Raw genomic sequence first — 24,565 nt, forward strand, 5'->3', positions numbered from 1 at the left:
TTATCATTGTTAATTAAGAAAAGTCGTCGACATATCTAAATGTTGAATGGAAGGCCACAACAAGAGATTTTCCCTTCTCACTTAGAAGTTTTTGAATAAATTCTGCTTCGTATGAATATGCATGTAGAACAAGGTCAGCTAACAAAGGAGCACAATTCGTGCCCATGGGAATTCCAACATACTGTTGGAAGACGTCATCATCAAAGACCACGAAGATATTGTCAATGAGGAACTCTAACATATTTTTTATTTCAACTTCAGAGTACGTGTGCGTGGAATCAGAGTGGTGTTTACAAAGTAATTTTGGATGACTGGTCACTAGATATGAATATTTTTGTTTTCCATCTTTGTTGAAGACACAACTGTCTATAGATAAAATCTTTTATGTGAACAAATTATCATTATTAGGAGCGCCGGTACTATACATGGTAATTCTATGAAATAACAGTTAGTAGATAAACCATTTTGAAAGTAATACGCCAATTCAAGACGCTTGAAATACGCTGTTAAATTCACCCTTCTTCAAACTTATGAAATAAAGAAGACAAGTGTATAAGTGTGTGTATATATTACAGGAATTTCAGTAGTATCATAGATGTTCAATGATTTACAAAATTGTCCAAATCAAAACTCTCCATAACCCTCTCTGTAGAGCTGCACCTTGTCGACATTTTTGTACATTTGTGCAGCATCGTCCACTTCCTTTTTAGCACTTTCGTCTTCGTCTACCGGCGGTAGAACCTCCGCTTCGTCAGTGGTTGCCAGGATGATAATAATGAGGAAGCAGACGAGAGCGATTATCACACCCACCGACCCCACGCTGATAGCAATGGCACCGGCCGCCCACGCTGGAAATAAATTGATATTTTTTGTTTCTAATTATGTATGATATAATATGTATGTTTAAAGACAGTGCTTGAACAATTCTGAAACTATATTGGAAAGCTAGAGTACATCAGTTGAAATCAAGAAATCGTGTTGGACATTCTGCAATGTTTCTACCTGGTACTGTGTATGGAGTTGTGACTGATTTGTCCAGAATCCTTATGGTCAATACGGACTCTAGAGACGAGCTACCAGTGCACGTGATGAACATCTTATACTCCTCAGCAGTATCATTGTCCAACACAGAATCCGCATTGAGGTAAACAGCGGCAGCTATAATTAAGATAATGTACGTGCGTAGTGTTATGCTGTGCTTTGTTGTTCTGTTGGTTTTCGTATTAGACCACAGCACCGTAAAATGGCTGAAATATTGTCAAAACGGTGTAACATCCCAATCAATAAATCAATCACAAAAACTAAGGTTCTGATCACGGCAGGTGTGACACGATAAAGATGCGTCCCTGCTCAAGGGCCGCGAGCGAAAGGCATAGATTTTACAACCCTTCACCGACAATGGTGACGTATCCATAACATTGAAAAAAAATTCAAGCGGGACGTTAAACAATATACAACAAAGCAACCGATGCCACTCTGTCAAAAGCTCAATACTGACAAAGAGAGGTTTACTATAAATTGAGAACTATGTGAATATGACAACGGATTTTCTGTGTTTTCCGCAAAACTTATATTACAACTGTATGATAGATTATTCTTATGTCTTTAGGGTAGCTACACTTTACTAAATTTTTCAAAATCATACTAAGAAAGCATGCTGAATAGAATTATCTTACAGCCATTCTGATAATCATCCAGCCTGAAATACTGAGTGTCAGGTAAAATGGACGTTTTGGTACAGATAATCGATGGGGCGCTTTCGTCTGTTACATTAATAACAATTAGAAGGGTTTCTGCGGTGACGTCATCTCCGAGTTCTACTTCCGTTGGCAAATTATTGAATGCTGGAGGCTGAAAGTATCAAAAGAGAAATTATAGCTTTTGCAGAGAAAATTATGATAGGAACTTGAAAATGCATCATTCAAGGGAGTGTAACATTGAAGGGATGGCTATTCACTTTGCAGGCTAATATTAATGGAAATATGAGGGGATTGTGACATTTTAATGTGATAAAAATTCCCGCTAACATAAGAAATTCTCTTTTCTAAGAAATAATTCATAAAAAGAAACAAAAAAACAACAACTTTACCACTGCATATGAAGTTATATTGATACTGGCTGTGGCTGAGTTGAAACAGGAATCCATAGCTTCAATCACAAAGACATAGGGTGTCTCTTGGTTCGTCACGGGTAACGGCGCCACTAAGCTTATCAGTCCTATAGTACGGACCAAAACGAATGCATATAAATATCATCATCATTATCATTCTGGGCCCAAAACTGTAGCTCTGATAACACTAAAGAATAGTTATACCTGAAAAATACACATGGCTTTATCGGTCAAATGAAGAGTTTTTACAATAATATTTGGTGACATATTTGTGGTGAAAGCTATTCACAGTTTAGCATTCACATTTTTTGTCGAGAAATTCTTCCCATGCATTGGAATTAATGTATAAGAATATAAAACAATTCAGATTGAGATGACCCTCACTATACAGTGTGATAATCTACATGTAAACAATTCAGATTGAGATGACCCTCACTATACAGTATGATAATCTACATGTAAACAATTCAGATTGAGATGACCCTCACTATACAGTATGATAATCTACATGTAAACAATCCAGATTGAGATGACCCTCACTATACAGTGTGCTAATCTACATGTAAACAATTCAGATTGAGATGACCCTCACTATACAGTATGATAATCTACATGTAAACAATTCAGATTGAGATGACCCTCACTATACAGTATGATAGTCTACATGTAAACAATTCAGATTGAGATGACCCTCACTATACAGTATGATAGTCTACATGTAAACAATTCAGATTGAGATGACCCTCACTATACAGTATGATAGTCTACATGTAAACAATTCAGATTGAGATGACCCTCACTATACAGTATGATAATCTACATGTAAACAATTCAGATTGAGATGACCCTCACTATACAGTATGATAATCTACATGTAAACAATTCAGATTGAGATGACCCTCACTATACAGTATGATAATCTACATGTAAACAATTCAGATTGAGATGACCCTCACTATACAGTATGATAATCTACATGTAAACAATTCAGATTGAAGGGTTTTTACCACGATTTTTATTGTTCGTAAATTTATATGAAAATGTTGTGTTTTGAATCGTGCTATTATTTTTTTTTTCGAAATAAAGCGTGCTTTAGTGATTATTTTGTATCGAAATTGCAAAAAGCCAGATTTGCATATTCTCGTTAGAGATTCTCGCGCCATTAGTATGTGACGTCATACGTGTCAATCGCGTTGAAGCGACCAAGCATGAAAACATATTTAAACAAGTTGTGAACAGCACATACAGCAGGCTATTGATACAAAATGGAGAGATTAAACCGTTACAAGTCCCATTATATTGTGTTGTACAGTATATAGCTGTAATAATCAGCACAAAAAAGAAGAGTTTCATTACTTTTACCAACGAGGCAAGTCGGAGAAATGTTGTGAGCGTAGAACTAAATTTAGAAATACTTCAAACCAACGGAAAACCATCTTCAATGACGAACTTACATATTGCATTCTAACCCATTTAATTCATGATATCGACATTCTGTTTACAAATTAATAGGCTCGTTGTCCTTCAGACTGGACATACATGTAATCAGAGACTGCCTTCAGTTTGAGAAATCTTATAGCCTACCAGGTATTGAGGCAATCATTGAAGTTGCCGCGGGTCTGGCAACCACAGAAATTTCTGTGTAGCATACACTTTTAATATATATGCACCTTTGATTTCATATGTAACGATATATCCCCCCCTCGCTTGAAGTTTTGAGTATTGACACCATGTACGAAATGACTACACGGTCTATCAGACTATCCCTACCCCTCTCCCCCGATTAAAATAGTTAGAAAATGAAAAAGTCGAAAAAATGCCAGTTAATAATCGTCAAATATGCTGAAATACGGCGGCTTTATTTTTAAAAAATGACGGTGCGTGCCAGGGGCGGATCCAGGAATTGTGGTTACGGGGGCGCCACTTTATGAGGTAGTGGTTCCAGGTTGAAGCCCTGGTGGGGGTCCAGGGATCGAAGCCCCCGGAAACTCCTGGATTTTGCATATTTTATGGGGCTTGAAATATTTCTCCTATTAAGTCATTTGTACTATTTTCTATCATTTTAATAAGGTGAAATTAATAAAATGACCCAAATTTTAAGGGGGGTTTTTTGGAAAAAATTAGATTCTCCCAACAAAGTAATTCAAGAAATCAAAGGATTTTGTCATTTATTTCTCCGGGAGTGGAAGAAATTATTGCTTCTTTTATCGTTTAGTACATTTTCCGAAACAAGATACCGTGATTTACCTTAAATTAAAAAAATTTAGGGAGGGGGGGGGGCGCCTGCTACGCCCCCCTCTAAATCCGCCACTGTGTGCCAACGTAGTGAAAAACATTGCAACAATATAATGAATGACAGCCCCCCCTATATTTTTTAAAGTAATGAGAGAGACGATTATAAGGTAGAGGTTACGACTATTGGCCCCATGTCTCCCCCCGCCCCCTTCTCTCTCCTGCCCTCTTAAACACACATTATACGATTTAAGAAGTCGATATATTTTCATCAGACTGGTAATTTTAAAATCTGGTCCCCCCCCCCCCCCCCCGAAAAATAAAATTATAAATTAAATCGATCTCGGTAAATCGACTGCTTCCTTCGACACATTGTAGGTCAATGCATCAATTCAATTCATAGCAAATCTTCTCTACCTTCCCCAGTGTAACGATTAGAGAAGAACTGATTTTAATTAGATCAGCATTGGCTAATGCATGTTACACTCTACATATACAGACCTCTAATGCTTTAAAAATAGTATGATCTACAATTGAACACAGTCAAAATGTTTGCAAACGAAATGTGTCATTCAGATATTTACCAAAAGTTGAAAACGTTCCATCCTTTCTGTGAATGGGATCTCCGTCCAAGTGGTCAATGTCGATGTAGTATTAGGCTAATATAAATGTTTGCTGAGGGAATTTCTTTAAGATTTGGCTCAGCGGCAGGTTAAAATATGAATGGCGGAATATTAAATACTAAAGGGATGTCATCGATGTCGGAACATTAACTATCCATTCTGTATAATTTATGACTTTCAATAGAATCTACATGCCGCAGCACATTGACACGTATGACGTCATGACGTATCACGTGACTAGATAGCTCATTAGTGACGATTTGAGAAGCGGAAGCTTCGAATATATGCAGATAAAATGCATGTTTGTATCAATTATTGGGAGTAATGAAACAATATAACAGCAGAAACGTGCTTTATTAAGGTTACTCCTTCTGATTTTAATTACATTAATTTGTGGTAAAAACCCTTTAAGATGACCCTCACTATACAGTATGACAATCTATAATAACGCATTATCTGATGATGTGTTGTAATGAGATGACCCTCATTATACAGTATAATAAGCTACAATAACGCATTACCTGATGATGTGTTGTAATGAGATGACCCTCACTATACAGTATGATAATCTACAATAACGCATTACCTGATGATGTGTTGTAATGAGATGACCCTCACTATACAGTATGATAAGCTACAATAACGCATTACCTGATGATGTGTTGTAATGAGATGACCCTCACTATACAGTATGATAAGCTACAATAACGTATTACCTGATGATGTGTTGTAAGCAAAGTAAGGACTGGAGGGATCGTTATAGATAAGCTCGTCCCCGGTGTCATCTGTGAAGGTGAAGACTGTGACACTGGATCCCAATGCCAGGGTTTCCGATATGTACACTGGGGAGGACTGGGAAAAGCTCGGTACGGTGCCTTTGTGGATAAGAAATTCAGGTTCCATCAAATGCATTTTCATTTCAGGTTAATGTTTTTGAAGCGTAAGTCATATGTATCGATTCAAATATAAAAAAACTATTGTATATTATTAAAACTATACCGGTCGACAGAGGATGTTTACTCCTCCTAGACACTTACAACTTTATTTCGCAGATCTATCTTCCAAGACGTGAAGATTCAGTTATCGAAAGATTATTTTACAAATAGATCATGATCAATACGATGGTATCGCCATTTGTAAACAAAACATGACTTAAAGGTGCATGGACACGATTTGAGCTGAAAATTCTCAGATCTTATTGTTCCATATTTATTGTACAGAATGTTTAACCATGGTATTTCTAATGGTCAAGAAAAATATGAATGCCAGTTATCGAGGTACATGGGAGATACAGAGCTAACAATTGTTTGTTATGTAAACAAAGCTTGTGTCATGTTTTTGCTTACATGGGTTAATTATACTAGTAAAACTTTCGTTTAAAGGGGAAGGCAACCCCCCAAAAAAATTACATGATAAATGATAGGATTAATTACATGATAACGATTTGTCAGACTATTCTGTTGATATACGGTAAATTGAAATTCCCTACTGATTTAAATGTTAAGTACGGATTTTTGTTGTTAAAGACTGTCATTTACGGTATTAGTAAGTAAGACTTTATTCATAAAAGCAACAATGTGGTTAGAGTTGCCTTTCCCTTTAAAGGAGATTCTTTTCAATGTACAAGTTAATTCCGAACACAATTAAACAGTTTCTAGTGTTTGTCACACCTCATTTTCTTTTAAACATGCTATTTTCTATTAATCTATCTATAAATAAACAATACCATGGCTCGAGTCTTGTTTACATAACAAAGAATTGTGAGTGCTGTATCGCATTTCTAATTATATGACTGATATTCAAATTGTGGTTGACCATTACAATACTTATACGTTATGCATTGTAAACAATAAAAATAGATAATGGAATTTGAAAATTACCACCTCAAATTGTGTTCACGCTTTTTAAGTCGCCGCCTCACCATTCGATTTTTTTTTTTGCGCATGACGTCAGCACATAAACACACATCGTATTAATGATGCTCTATTTGTAGAATAATCTTCCGATAACTGAATCCTCGCGTTTTGGAAGATAGATCCGTGAAATAAAGTATTAGAGGTAGGTAAAGTAGCGACACCAGCTGAATCATGAAGTTCAATCTGATATCGGATTACTCTCGTATGAGGAATGGAAAGAATGATAAAAATAAATGTTTGACCAACATAAAATGTACAATTTACCCCAAGATATCTAAGAAAAGCTTACTATTAAGTATCGTGAATTTGATGGCGAATGCAGTGTCTGGTAAAGCCGTGGCGTTTGCCCATGAATAGGAAGAACCAACTGCCACCGACCCCATGTTCATTGCTCTTTTTATGTTACTTGTACACAGATCTCCACTACAACTAGATGCAATTCCGATTGGATTTGTTCCAGAGGAATACCTAGTAATTGGGGAAAAGAATGTAAAACAATTCAATTAATCCAATGATATGCACTTTTGCTAACTTTTGCAGCCATTCACCGGCAATGGTCTCCAGATCAGTGAAAGATGTTATAATATACAACCAACCAACCAATTAATGTAAAAATCCTTAAACACGTGCACGCATGTAGTGTTAATTGTCTGTTATATAGCATGTAGTGTTAACTGTCTGTTATATATCAGCTTAAATCTGCATTGAGAGTGCATGTTATTGAATGTTATTTAACATTGAGAGTGCATGTTATTGAATGTTATTTTACATTTAACATTGAGACTGTATGTTATTGAATGTTATTTAACATTGAGACTGCATGTTATTGAATGTTATTTAACATTGAGACTGCATGTTATTGAATGTTATTTAACATTGAGACTGCATGTTATTGAATGTTATTTAACATTGAGACTGCATGTTATTGAATGTTATTTAACATTGCGACTGCATGTTATTGAATGTTATTTTACATTTAACATTGAGACTGCATGTTATTGAATGTTATTTTACATTGAGACTGCATGTTATTGAATGTTATTTTACATTTAACATTGAGAGTGTATGGTATTGAATGTTATTTAACATTGAGACTGCATGTTATTGAATGTTATTTAACATTGAGACTGCATGTTATTGAATGTTATTTAACATTGAGACTGCATGGTATTGAATGTTATTTAACATTGCGACTGCATGTTATTGAATGTTATTTTACATTTAACATTGAGACTGTATGTTATTGAATGTTATTTAACATTGAGACTACATGTTATTGAATGTTATTTAACATTGAGACTGCATGTTATTGAATGTTATTTAACATTGAGACTGCATGTTATTGAATGTTATTTAACATTGAGACTGCATGTTATTGAATGTTATTTAACATTGAGACTGCATGTTATTGAATGTTATTTAACATTGAGACTGCATGTTATTGAATGTTATTTAACATGTTATTGAATGTTATTTTACATTTAACATTGAGACTGCATGTTATTGAATGTTATTTAACATTGAGACTGCATGTTATTGAATGTTATTTTACATTGAGAGTGCATGTTATTGAATGTTATTTAACATTGAGACTGCATGTTATTGAATGTTATTTAACATTGAGAGTGCATGTTATTGTATGTTATTTTACATTTAACATTGAGACTGCATGTTATTGAATGTTATTTTAAATTGAGACTGCATGTTATTGAATGTTATTTTACATTTAACATTGAGAGTGCATGTTATTGAATGTTATTTAACATTGAGAGTGCATCTTATTGAATGTTATTTAACATTGAGACTGCATGTTATTGAATGTTATTTAACATTGAGACTGTATGTTTTGAATGTTATTTAACATTGAGACTGCATGTTATTGAATGTTATTTTACATTTAACATTGAGAGTGCATGTTATTGAATGTTATTTAACATTGAGAGTGCATGTTATTGAATGATATTTAACATTGAGAGTGCATGTTATTGAATGTTATTTAACATTGAGACTGTATGTTATTGAATGTTATTTTACATTTAACATTGAGAGTGCATGTTATTGAATGTTATTTAACATTTAGAGTGCATGTTATTGAATGTTATTTAACATTGAGACTGCATGCTATTGAATGTTATTTTACATTTAACATTGAGAGTGCATGTTATTGAATGTTATTTTACATTTAACGTTGAGACTGCATGTTATTGAATGTTATTTAACATTTAACATTGAGACTGCATGTTATTGAATGTTATTTTACATTTAACATTGAGACTGCATGTTATTGAATGTTATTTAACATTTAACATTGAGAGTGCATGTTATTGAATGTTATTTTACATTTAACATTGAGATTGCATGTTATTGAATGTTATTTAACATTGAGACTGCATGTTATTGAATGTTATTTTACATTTAACATTGAGATTGCATGTTATTGAATGTTATTTAACATTGAGACTGCATGTTATTGAATGTTATTTTACATTTAACATTGAGAGTGCATGTTATTGAATGTTATTTTACATTTAACATTGAGAGTGCATGTTATTGAATGTTATTTTACATTTAACATTGAGAGTGCATGTTATTGAATGTTATTTTACATTTAACATTGAGAGTGCATGTTATTGAATGTTATTTTACATTTAACATTGAGAGTGCATGTTATTGAATGTTATTTTACATTGAGACTGCATGTTATTGAATGTTATTTTACATTTAACATTGAGAGTGCATGTTATTGAATGTTATTTTACATTTAACATTGAGAGTGCATGTTATTGAATGTTCTTTTACATTTAACATTGAGACTGCATGTTATTGTATGTTATTTAACATTGAGACTGCATGTTATTGAATGTTATTTTACATTTAACATTGAGAGTGCATGTTATTGAATGTTATTTTACATTGAGAGTGCATGTTATTGAATGTTATTTAACATTGAGACTGCATGTTATTGAATGTTATTTTACATTTAACATTGAGAGTGCATGTTATTGAATGTTATTTAACATTGAGACTGCATGTTATTGAATGTTATTTTACACATAACATTGAGAGTGCATGTTATTGAATGTTATTTTACATTTAACATTGAGAGTGCATGTTATTGAATGTTATTTTACATTTAACATTGAGACTGCATGTTATTGTATGTTATTTAACATTAAGACTGCATGTTATTGAATGTTATTTTACATTTAACATTGAGAGTGCATGTTATTGAATGTTATTTTACATTGAGAGTGCATGTTATTGAATGTTATTTAACATTGAGACTGCACGTTATTGAATGTTATTTTATATTTAACATTGAGAGTGCATGCTATTGAATGTTATTTTACATTTAACATTGAGAGTGCATGTTATTGAATGTTATTTTACATTTAACATTGAAACTGCATGTTATTGTAAGTTATTAAACATTGAGACTGCATGTTATTGAATGTTATTTTACATTTATCATTGAGAGTGCATGTTATTGAATGTTATTTTACATTGAGAGTGCATGTTATTGAATGTTATTTAACATTTAGACTGCATGTTATTGAATGTTATTTTACATTTAACATTGAGAGTGCATGTTATTGAATGTTATTTTCCATTTAACATTGAGAGTGCATGTTACTGAATGTTATTTTACATTTAACATTGAGACTGCATGTTATTGTATGTTATTTAACATTGAGACTGCATGTTATTGAATGTTATTTTACATTTAACATTGAGAGTGCATGTTATTGAATGTTATTTTACATTGAGAGTGCATGTTATTGAATGTTATTTAACATTGAGACTGCATGTTATTGAATGTTATTTAACATTGAGACAGCATGTTATTGAATGTTATTTAACATTGAGACTGCATGTTATTGAATGTTATTTTACGTTTAACATTGCGACTGCATGTTATTGAATGTTATTTAACATTGAGACTGCATGTTATTGAATGTTATTTAACATATTATTGAATGTTATTTTAGATTTAACATTGCGACTGCATGTTATTGAATGTAATTTAAAATGTTATTGAATATTATTTAACATGTTATTGAATGTTATTTAACATGTTATTGAATGTTATTTAACATTGCGACTGCATGTTATTGAATGTTATTTAACATGTTATTGAATGTTATTTAACATGTTATTGAATGTTATTGAACATGTTATTGAAAGTTATTTAACATTGCAACTGCATGTTATTGAATGTAATTTAACATTTAACATTGAAACTGCATGTTATTGAATCTTATTTTACATTTAACATTTGCCCAACTATCTATTTTGTATTGCTTGTAGGAATTGATCATTGTTCGTAATCTTCACCTTGCATTGAGACTGTATGGTATTGAATGTTATCTAACATTGAGACTGTATGGTATTGAATGTTATTTAACATTGCGAATGCATGTTATTGAATGTTATTTTACATTTAAGATTGAGAGTGCATGTTATTGAATATTATTTTACATTTAACATTGAGAGTGCATGTTATTGAATGTTATTTTACAATTGACATTGAGACTGCATGTTATTGTATGTTATTTAACATTGATACTGCATGTTATTGAATGATATTTTACATTTAACATTGAGAGTGCATATTATTGAATGTTATTTTACATTGAGAGTGCATGTTATTGAATGTTACTTAACATTGAGACTGCATGTTATTGAATGTTATTTAACATGTTATTGAATGTTATTTTAGATTTAACATTGCGACTGTATGTTATTGAATGTTATTTAACATGTTATTGAATGTTATTTAACATGTTATTGAATGTTATTTAACATGTTATTGAATGTTATTTAACATTGCGACTGCATGTTATTGAATGTTATTTAACATGTTATTGAATGTTATTTAACATGTTATTGAATGTTATTGAACATGTTATTGAAAGTTATTTAACATTGCAACTGCATGTTATTGAATGTAATTTAACATTTAACATTGAAACTGCATGTTATTGAATCTTATTTTACATTCAACATTTGCCCAACTATCTATTTTGTATTGCTTGTAGGAATTGATCATTGTTCGTAATCTTCTCCTTGCATTGAGACTGTATGGTATTGAATGTTATCTAACATTGAGACTGTATGGTATTGAATGTTATTTAACATTGCGAATGCATGTTATTGAATGTTATTTTATATTGAGACTGCATGTCATTGAATGTTCTTTTACATTTAACATTGAGAGTGTATGTTATTGAATGTTATCTAACATTGAGAGTGTATGTTATTGAATGTTATTTAACATTGAGACTGTATGTTACTGAATGTTATTTAACATTGAGAGTACATGTTATTGAATGTTATCTAACATTGAGAGTGTATATTATTCAATGTTATTTAACATTGAGACTGTATGTTATTGAATGTTATTTAACATTGAGAGTACATGTTATTGAATGTTATTTAACATGTTATTGAATGTTATTTTACATTTAACATTGAGACTGCATGTTATTGAATGTTATTTTACATTTAACATTGAGACTGTATGTTATTGAATGTTATTTAACATGTTATTGAATGTTATTTTACATTTAACATTGAGACTGCATGTTATTGAACGTTATTTAACATGTTATTGAATGTTATTTTACATTTAACATTGAGACTGTATGTTATTGAATGTTATTTAACATGTTATTGAATGTTATTTTACATTTAACATTGAGACTGCATGTTATTGAATGTTATTTAACATTGAGACTGCATGTTATTGTATGTTATTTTACATTTAACATTGAGACTGTATGTTATTGAATGTTATTTAACATTGAGAGTGCATGTTATTGAATGTTATTTAACATTGAGACTGCATGTTATTGAATGTTATTTTACATTTAACATTGAGACTGCATGTTATTGTATGTTATTTAACATTGAGACTGCATGTTATTGAATGTTATTTTACATTTAACATTGAGAGTTCATGTTATTGAATGTTATTTAACATTGAGACTGCATGTTATTGAATGTTATTTAACATTGAGACTGAATGTTATTGAATGTTATTTTACATTTAACATTGAGAGTGCATGTTACTGAATGTTATTTTACATTTAACGTTGAGACTGCATGTTATTGAATGTTATTTAACATTTAACATTGAGAGTGCATGTTATTGAATGTTATTTTACATGTAACGTTGAGACTGCATGTTATTGAATGTTATTTTGCATTTAACATTGAGAGTGCATGTTATTGAATGTTATTTTACATTTAACATTGATAATGCATGTTATTGAATGTTATTTTAATTTAATATTGAGACTGCATGTTATTGTATGTTATTTAACATTAAGACTGCATGTTATTGAATGTTATTTTACATTTAACATTGAGAGTGCATGTTATTGAATGTTATTTTACATTGAGAGTGCATGTTATTGAATGTTATTTAACATTGAGACTGCATGTTATTGAATGTTATTTTATATTTAACATTGAGAGTGCATGTTATTGAATGTTATTTTACATTTAACATTGAGACTGCAAGTTATTGTATGTTATTTAACATTGAGACTGCATGTTATTGAATGTTATTTTACATTTAACATTGAGAGTGCATGTTATTGAATGTTATTTTACATTGAGAGTGCATGTTATTGAATGTTATTTAACATTGAGACTGCATGTTATTGAATGTTATTTTACATTTAACATTGAGAGTGCATGTTATTGAATGTTATTTTACTTTGAGAGTGCATGTTATTGAATGTTATTTTACTTTGAGAGTGCATGTTATTGAATGTTATTTAACATTGAGAGTGCATGTTATTGAATGTTATTTAACATTGAGACAGCATGTTATTGAATGTTATTTAACATTGAGACTGCGTGTTTTTGAATGTTATTTAACATTGAGACTGCATGTTATTGAATGTTATTTAACATTGAGACTGCATGTTATTGAATGTTATTTAACATGTTAGTGAATGTTATTTTACATTTAACATTGCGATTGCATGTTATTGAATGTTATTTAACATGTTATTGAATGTTATTTAACATGTTATTGAATGTTATTTAACATGTTATTGAATGTTATTTAACATTGCGACTGCATGTTATTGAATGTTATTTAACATGTTATTGAATGTTATTTAACATGTTATTGAATGTTATTGAACATGTTATTGAAAGTTGTTTAACATTGCAACTGCATGTTATTGAATGTAATTTAACTTTTGACATTGAAACTGCATGTTATTGAATCTTATTTTAGATTTAACATTTGCCCAACTATCTATTTTGTATTGCTTGTAGGAATTATGAGATTGATCATTGTTCGTAATCTTCACCTTGCATTGAGACTGTATGGTATTTAATGTTATCTAACATTGAGACTGTATGGTATTGAATGTTATTTAACATTGCGACTGCATGTTATTTAATGTTATTTTACATTTAACATTGAGAGTGTATGTTATTGAATGTTATCTAACATTGAGAGTGTATGTTATTGAATGTTATTTAACATTGAGAATGTATGTTATTGAATGTTATTTAACATTGAGAGTACATGTTGTTGAATGTTATTTAACATTGAGACTGTATGTTATTGAATGTTATTTAACATTGAGAGTACATGTTATTGAATGTTATCTAACATTGAGAGTGTATGTTATTGAATGTTATTTAACATTGAGAATGTATGTTATTGAATGTTATCTAACATTGAGAGTGTATGCTATTGAATGTTATTTAACATTGAGACTGTATGTTATTGAATGTTATTTAACATTGAGAGTGCATGTTATTGAATGTTATTTAACATGTTATTGAATGTTATTTTACATTTAACATTGAGACTGCATGTAATTGAATGTTTTTTTACATTTAACATTGAGACTGTATGTTGTTGAATGTTATTTAACATGTTATTGAATGTTATTTTACATTTAACATTGAGACTGCATGGTATTGAATGTTATTTAACATGTTATTGAATGTTATTTCACATTTAACATTGAGACTGTATGTTATTGACTGTTATTTAACATGTTATTGAATGTTATTTTACATTTAACATTGAAACTGCATGTTATTGAATGTTATTTAACATGTTATTGAATGTTATTTTACATTTAACATTGAGACTGCATGTTATTGAATGTTATTTAACATTGAGACTGCATGTTATTATATGTTATTTTACATTTAACATTGAGACTGTATGTTATTGAATGTTATTTAACATTGAGACTGTATGTTATTGAATGTTATTTGACATTGAGACTGCATGTTATTGAATGTTATTTTACATTTAACATTGAGACTGCATGTTATTGTATGTTATTTAACATTGAGACTGCATGTTATTGAATGTTATTTTACATTTAACATTGAGAGTGCATGTTATTGAATGTTATTTTACATTGAGAGTGCATGTTATTGAATGTTATTTAACATTGAGACTCCATGTTATTGAATATTATTTTACATTTAAGATTGAGAGTGCATGTTATTGATTATTATTTTACATTTAACATTGAGAGTGCATGTTATTGAATGTTATTTTACATTTAACATTGAGACTGCATGTTATTGTATGTTATTTAACATTGATACTGCATGTTATTGAATGTTATTTTACATTTAACATTGAGAGTGCATGTTATTGAATGTTATTTTACATTGAGAGTGCATGTTATTGAATGTTATTTAACATTGAGACTGCATGTTATTGAATGTTATTTTACATTTAACATTGAGAGTGCATGTAATTGAATGTTATTTTACATTTAACATTGAGAGTGCATGTTATTGAATGTTATTTTACATTTAACATTGAGAGTGCATGTTATTGTATGTTATTTAACATTGAGACTGCATGTTATTGAATGTTAATTTACATTTAACATTGAGAGTGCATGTTATTGAATGTTATTTTACATTGAGAGTGCATGTTATTGAATGTTATTTAATATTGAGACAGCATGTTATTGAATGTTATTTAACATTGAAACTGCATGTTGTTGAATGTTATTTTACGTTTAACATTGAGACTGGATGTTATTGAATGTTATTTAACATTGAGACTGCATGTTATTGAATGTTATTTAACATGTTATTGAATGTTATTTTACATTTAACATTGCGACTGCATGTTATTGAATGTTATTTAACATGTTATTGAATGTTATTTAACATGTTATTGAATGTTATTTAACATGTTATTGAATGTTATTTAACATGTTATTGAATGTTATTTAACATGTTATTGAATGTTATTTAACATGTTATTGAATGTTATTTAACATTGCAAATGCATGTTATTTAACATTGCAAATGCATGTTATTGAATGTAATTTAACATTTAACATTGAAACTGCATGTTATTGAATCTTATTTTACATTTAACATTTGCCCAACTATCTATTTTGTATTGCTTGTAGGAATTATGAGATTGATCATTGTTCGTTATCTTCACCTTGCATTGAGACTGTATAGTATTGAATTTTATCTAACATTGAGACTGTATGGTATTGAATGTTATTTAACATTGCGACTGCATGTTATTGAATGTTATTTACATTTAACATTGAGAGTGTATGTTATTGAATGTTATATAACATTGAGAGTGCATGTTATTGAATGTTATTTAACATTGAGAGTACATGTTATTGAATGTTATCTAACATTGAGAGTGTATGTTATTGAATGTTATTTAACATTGAGACTGTATGTTATTGAAGTTATTTAACATTGAGAGTGCATGTTATTGAATGTTATTTAACATGTTATTGAATGTTATTTTACATTTAACATTGAGACTGCATGTTATTGAATGTTATTTAACATGTTATTGAATGTTATTTTACATTTAACATTGAGACTGTATGTTATTGAATGTTATTTAACATGTTATTGAATGTTATTTTACCTTTAACATTGAGACTGTATGTTATTGAATGTTATTTAACATGTTATTGAATGTTATTTTACATTTAACATTGAGACTGCATGTTATTGAATGTTATTTAACATTGAGACTGCATGTTATTGTATGTTATTTTACATTTACCATTTAGACTCTATGTTATTGAATGTTATTTAACATTGACACTGTATGTTATTGAATGTTATTTAACATTGAGACTACATGTTATTGAATGTTATTTAACATTGAGACTGCATGTTATTGAATGTTATTTAACATTGAGACTGCATGTTATTGAATGTTATTTAACATTTAACATTTAGAGTGCATGTTATTGAATGTTATTTGACATTGAGACTGCATGTTATTGAATGTTATTTTACATTGAGACTGCATGTTTTTGTATGTTATTTTACATTGAGACTGTATGTTATTGAATGTTATTTAACATGTTATTAAATGTTATTTTACATTTAACATTGAGACTGCATGTTATTGAATGTTATTTAACATTTAACAGTGAGACTACATGTTATTAAATGTTATTTTACATTTAACATTGAGACTGTATGTTATTGAATGTTATTTAACATTGAGAGTGCATGTTATTGTATGTTATTTAACATTGCGATTGCATGTTATTGAATGTTATTTAACATTGAGACTGTATGTTATTGATTGTTATTTTACATTGCGACTGCATGTTTTGAATTTTATTTAACATTGAGACTGCATGTTATTGAATGTTATTTAACACTGAGACTGCGTGTTATTGAATGTTATTTAACATGTTATTGAATCTTATTTTACATTTAAGATTTGCCCAACTATCTATTTTGTATTGCTTGTAGGAATTATGAGATTGATCACTGTTCGTTATCTTCACCTTGCATTGAGACTGTATGGTATTGAATGTTATCTAACATTGAGACTGCATGTTATTGAATGTTATTTTACATTTAACATTGAGAGTGCATGTTATTGAATGTTATTTTACATTTAACATTGAGACTGCATGTTATTGAATGTTATTTTACATTTAACATTGAGAGTGCATGTTATTGAATGTTATTTAACATTGAGACTGCATGTTTTGAATGTTATTTAACATTGAGACTGTATGTTATTGAATGTTATTTAACATTGAGACTGCATGTTATTGAATGTTATTTAACATTGAGACTGCATGTTATTGAATGTTATTTTACATTTAACATTGAGACTGCATGTTATTGAATGTTATTTTACAGTTAAACTAACCATCCAACTACGTCACCAGCCTTAACAGCAAGCTTTGGTGAGAAGGTGTAGGTCTGGGCTCCGGCTGAAATTTTAAAGACAAAATATGTTATAACTGCCGATTATGAGATTGACATAAACAGTATAAAATATTATATCTCATCCGGGCACCTGCGATACCCAATCTAGTGGTTTCTATACCTCACACAAACAAGTCTAACACGGCAGTCAAACTGTAAGTATAATTTGAAGACATCAACGTACCTCGACACATTTCTTGATATGAATAAATACGGTATAAATGTAATTACATGTGTGAGTAATCTATAACTATCATCTTGATCATCATAATGCTTTACAGGTATGTGTTAGTAATCTATAACTATCATCTTGATCATCATAATGCTTTACAGATATGTGTTAGTAGTCTATAACTATCATCTTGATCATCATAATGCTTTACAGGTATGTATGAGTAATCTATAACTATCATCTTAATCATCATAATGCTTTACAGGTATGTGTTAGTAGTCTATAGCTATCATCTTGATCATCATAATGCTTTACAGGTATGTATGAGTAATCTATAACTATCATCTTAATCATCATAATGCTTTACAGGTATGTGTTAGTAGTCTATAGCTATCATCTTGATCATCATAATGCTTTACAGGTATGTATGAGTAATCTATAGCTATCATCTTGATCATCATAATGCTTTACAGGTATGTATGAGTAATCTATAACTATCATCTTAATCAACATAATGTTTTACAGGTATGCATCCATATATAGTGTACTCGCTTATTCATCGTTTAAACAAACCTACACACCGTTGATATCATATTTCAGGTTAAAAGGGTGTATTATCATTACGATATTTGTATCTACATGTAGTATGTAGCCTACGAATAATCCATGAAACTTATAATGAGCAAGATGAAGATGTCAAACTTTGATCACTTTCATAAATCCCATAATAAATACAAAATTGGGAGCCTATAATTCGCCATCACACCGAATCAATAATCAAATTCAGAGGAATAGAAGATTATGAATTAAAAACATCCTGGCTGAAATTCTCTGAAACTGGACGAGATAATTCATGATAATTTTCAGTATAAGGGGGCATGTGTGAAACGTACGACTAGAGACTGACAGCTTTCACTGCTTCCAAATGAACTGATTGGGTAGTTCATTCAACCGTGACACGAATCTATCAAACAAGACCATCGATGCAAATCCGCTTATACAATATATTTTTTTATGCTTTACTATCAATGCGTGAAATAAATATGTCTGCTAAATGATGATCATACATGTATTGAATTGAAATCACTCTCCCTTATCTTCACCTTTCATAAACGCGAATGATTCCGAGTTTTTTCTAATAGATTGTAATTTTTGGGGGGATATGTATAAAACGAGTAGTTTACCCCTTTTTTGGTTTTGGTAACGACTCTGCATATGCAAGGTGAAGATAACGAATAGTGATCAATCTCATAACTCCTACAAGCAATACAAAATAGATAATTATATATATATAATTCATCGTTACGTTATTTCCGTAGAGAACCGCATCGTTTCCCTTTCGAAGTAAGAAATGAACTGACTACTGATATGCCCAATGATATGTGCACTTTTTCAGTGTGATCAGACTTAGAGGTGAAGAAGATTACGATATACATGTATTCTTCAGTGAATTCAACCCAGGCCTTTGGTGAATTTCCGTGTCCTTCGTGTTAAACATATCATTAAATTACACTGAACCGAAGACACGACACCAAAGTCGTACAGTAATTCTGTTTGTTTGTAACCTGAGTGCCTCTTCAATTAGTTTTGCACTTTGAAAGATTACATCCCTTCCCAATACTGTGTGCCTGATAGAGGCAAAGAATAAAGATGGTGAACAGATTCGTTTACCTGCGGCGGAAATGGACACCTCGGACACTAATACGTATTGTCTCCATATCTGGAATTTGAATGTCCCGGATGTTGCTGCATTATATTCCAAGGTAGACACAGCCCCGCAGCAGTGGATATTGTAAGTCGGTCTGTCTCCGTTAAATAGTAACCCACATCTAGAATAGCATGGCAATTTATCTTCTCGTATGTATGATTTTATATATATATATATATATATATATATATATATATATATATATATATATAAAAGACATGCATCGCGTATCATTTGTGTATTTTTACTTGCTTCATATACGAACTGGCATTTCCTTCATATAAAGATGATTGTAAACATAAATAGATCCATAAATCTCTGTAAAGCCTGCCTATATATGTAAGGCTCTAAAGTGCGATGGTCCCTCCAAAGTACAATGGTCTGCGCCAAAGTGCGATGGTCACGCCAAAGTCCGATAATGCGGAGTTCAGTAACCTTTGTGACGTCATATCATTGTGACGTCATTCTTAACGTCTTTCAAACTAAAACCGAAGAAATGTTACATGGACGACAGCAACGGCAAGGTTTACATTGTTGAGGATAGTGAGAACGGCAAAGTACATTTGTTGTTGAACTATTTACTTCGCCCAAATATTCTATAATTCATGATCATTATTACTTTGACGTGCACGTATTAAATTCCTGGGGGTATGTTATAATACAAAGTATTCTATACGATTTCGCGTTGGAAAATGGTGTTTGATAACACAACTAAATGGTAATAAAATAAGTTCTTATTCTTATTTTTTGTGCATGGATTTTGCACTGGTATTTTGGTGAAACAACATGGTTCGTTCAGTCTGTACCAAAACAAAACAGACCAATGGATTTCGGCGTGTCACACCTTCGCACTTTGGCGTGTCAGACCATCGCACTTTGACGCATAAGTGTGGACATTCGCCCTTTGGCGTGTTACACCATCGGAGTTTGGCACATACCATCGCACTTTGGAGTCCCACATATAACAGTTTGATAATAACTTTAAGATGAAAATACATTAGGATCCAAAACTTTGCAAGTTCTTACTATTTGTTTTATTTTATGTATTTATGTTGTCATATGTAAAATTTATTTTCATAGCATAAGAGAGATACCTATATATAGGCTCTAAGATAATAATAATGGTGTATAACGCAATATACAATGTATATTAGCAAATCGCTACATATACAATTTATTGAATAAGAAATAATTTGAAGATGTTTTTACAACATTCATACATATAGATACTTTACTTAGCCATCGGGCAGTGCCTTTAAAAGATGGACGATGTGCACCTCATAGATACAATATTAGTTACAATTATTGAGGTATTGTACAGTAATCAATCATAGAGTACATTGATGTGAACTTAAGAAACAATCACACTCAGTGTTACACGAAAGAAAACTTACTAGAATAGGTGTCTGCCTGGACTTTCATGCTGCTTGGCAAATCATAGTAGAACACAAAATTTTCACAGTCTGTAAAAAACAATTTGCATGAAACGACTATATTTCTTATCAAAGTAAAGTGAAGCATTCTGAATGGTTACTATATATAGTACTTGACCGGTGTAAAAAAAAAAATCCCAATATTTCCGGCGGAAGTCGAGTGTCAATTAATGTGGCGTCAAATAAATCTCCTTACACCGTATAGCAGTTTTTTTCCGCGGGTCTAAAATTTAGCGGAATAAATTGTGGCGGACAAGGAAGATTTATTACTCTTGCAAACACTGAAATCATATTGGGTGCATATTCGGCGAGTGAAATTTTGGCGGAAAGCTATCTAATCGCTAAAATAAGCCAAATTTATCACCCCGCGAAAAAAACCAGCTATATGGTACATCCCGTACTTACAATATATTGTGTTGCCACAAACGTCCCATCTTTCCGCACAATATAAGCTAATGAATTGTTTTTATTTACAAAATTACATTGTTGTTGGAAATACAGAGTCATCTTCCCTTTGTGTAATAGATAAGCACACTGCAAACCGCAGTTAGATCTGTGATACACAAGAAATAAAAGTAAGTGTTTTCGTGAATGTTCCAGAATAACCTCAAAGGTCAAGAGATAAGAAAACAGAGTCTTTCGCAAATACTTCTCTATTTTAAACAACAAGTTGAGACCAAGGAGGCTATGTTGCTTCATTCACAAAAACAAGAACTAGTAGGGTTCAGAAATATACAACCAATCGCTACGAATAAGGTCACTTCAAGTCGTTATGGCAGCTTAAAAAACAGATGCATGATTGTAGGGTCTTCTATATTGAAAGGTATTTGAATTATTTACTTTAATGTTGACTGATGATTATCTTATCTCTTCTAAATACCCCATAAATCTCACAAAGCACCCCATAGGTCCCATAAATACCCCATAAATTTCACAAAGCACCCCATAATTACCCCATATATCTCACAAAGCACCCAATACGACCCCATAAATACCCTCAAAGAACTCAATAAAATGAATATTGTTTGGTTTAGATTTACATTGTTTATAGGAGTTATGAGAGAATAATGTTCGTTATCTTCACCTTTCATACAGCTGTTGCTCACAAGGTTGGGATATCGCCATAAACAATAACATGTACTCGGACATATATAGATCTCGAAATGCCGACGGTTGTATTTTTGTTCATTGGTAAATATCCTTCAGTAAATTATAACTTTGTTTGTAACATACATGTACAATGTACATCGATAAATTGTTTGATAGTGAAATAAAATTATCAGTTATCGATCTTATTGGTGTATAGTGCAAAATCGTATTGTAAGATCGCAGAAAAGCTATGAAATAAGTCTACATTTAACAGGAATACACACTGTCTAATATGGTAAAAGATATGAAACTGATATTTTCTCAGTAACTATTACATTTTTAGTCTATTGATTAATCGGTATGTATTGAAGGATAATGGACGCGGCATGTCTTTGATCTTTGCAATAACCGTGATACAATTAGAATTGAGAATAAGGGAACCTACAAAATACTAGTATCACATATAGGCTTTTCAATGAACTAGTTTTACATAATTCTTACATAAATCCATTCTACAATGCAAATCAATCTGATCTATGGTTCTTTTCCTGAGTGGATGGGATTATTGTTGGCCCTAGGATGTATTGAATTATAAAATGAAAGATGTCTTTTCTTCCTATCATTAAAATTTAATGGTTTTCTCATTTAATTTTGCAACTTAGTAAAGTATCTTATACTCTTTAACGGGACTTTATTGTATCTGACAGCGGTACTTGTTCGCCGGGCACTTCGTACTTCCTTCTGTATTTTCTCTAGCAACATTATAAGTGTCAATTCATCCTTTCATATGATTTTTCTCTCTTTATAAGCTGTATATCGTTTTACACTCTTATTAATTAGTCAAACTGTCGACTTCTATCTTATTATAAAAATACACAGAACGGGAACCTCGTAATCTGAGCACTAGCTTCGCATTTTTTCTTTCTATTAGATATAAGTTTGTAATGTACTTACACTGAGGACAAAAGAATTCTACAGCACTGGTTACTAGGGACGGAAAGGAAAGCCAGCTCGTTCCACCTATGATGTAACTTGAGTCAGAAGCATAAGACGTATAGGAAGATGCCGACAATGTTGATAGAAATCCCACTTTGACACCAGCGGCTTTAGCGGTGTCCAGACTGGTCGTGTCAGTCAGAACGCTTGTGTCGGTCAGAACAAGTATCCATGCCTGAGACCCTGACCTAGTACCGTTGGATAAGATTCTGTTCCATATCACGGTAAAACCGTCAGACAAGTCCGAGCCTCCAGGTTGTATGGTTATATTTTGCATTCTTGCTGAAATTGCCGAAGATGTGAAATAATCTCGAAGTCCCCATCCATAAAACCCAGTTGCTTCCACTCCTACTCCCGCAATGTTGGTATGACTAGAACTGATAAGTAGGGCGTCTGCTAGGGAAGCGATAAACTGGATCTGTGCATCAAATTCGCTTTGTAAAACACTAGAAGACACGTCATACAGAATCGCAACATCAAGAGTCTGGTGTACGCCGCAATCTAAATAAATAAATATATATATATATATATATATATATATATATTATATATGTAAAAAAAAATCTTAAAACTCGTTCAGATATTACTACATGTAGGTATTTATATTTTTAAGGTAAATAATTATTTGATGCTATTGGAATCGAATCTGTAAAAGGTAAAAATTACAGGTTTCCTTCAAAGTGGAATTTAAATTCAAACTCTGTTTCCTGGTTCTAAGTATCATTTTTTCACTTTAAATGAAAATGAAATGATTCAATTCTATTTTATCTAAGGAATATTCCTTAAAATTCAATGTGTTACTTTTTGCGTTACTTAAAAGCAGTTCCGCACATACATCATTCATTTTTCTATAAGTTTGTTTTATTTTAATGAAAATGGAAAGTTATTTAATATGTAATAATGGGGTTCTTTTTCAATAAAATTAATTTGTCATTTTGAAAATCAAAGAAAAACAACACTTACGTCCGGAAACTAGAACAATTAGCGACGCGATGGTCAGCATTATTCCCTGTGGATTATATCCCATATCGACTCTCAATCATTGATTTGCTCT

The 24,565-nt window shown here is 31.2% G+C and overlaps 1 pseudogene; it reads right to left on the reverse strand.

Annotated features, from left to right (window-relative positions):
• Positions 1-551: 551 nt before the first annotated feature.
• Positions 552-24,565, reverse strand: LOC125675530 (uncharacterized; annotated as a pseudogene).

Source organism: Ostrea edulis, chromosome 3 (assembly GCF_947568905.1).
Source record: "Ostrea edulis chromosome 3, xbOstEdul1.1, whole genome shotgun sequence".
Classification (NCBI taxonomy): domain Eukaryota; kingdom Metazoa; phylum Mollusca; class Bivalvia; order Ostreida; family Ostreidae; genus Ostrea; species Ostrea edulis.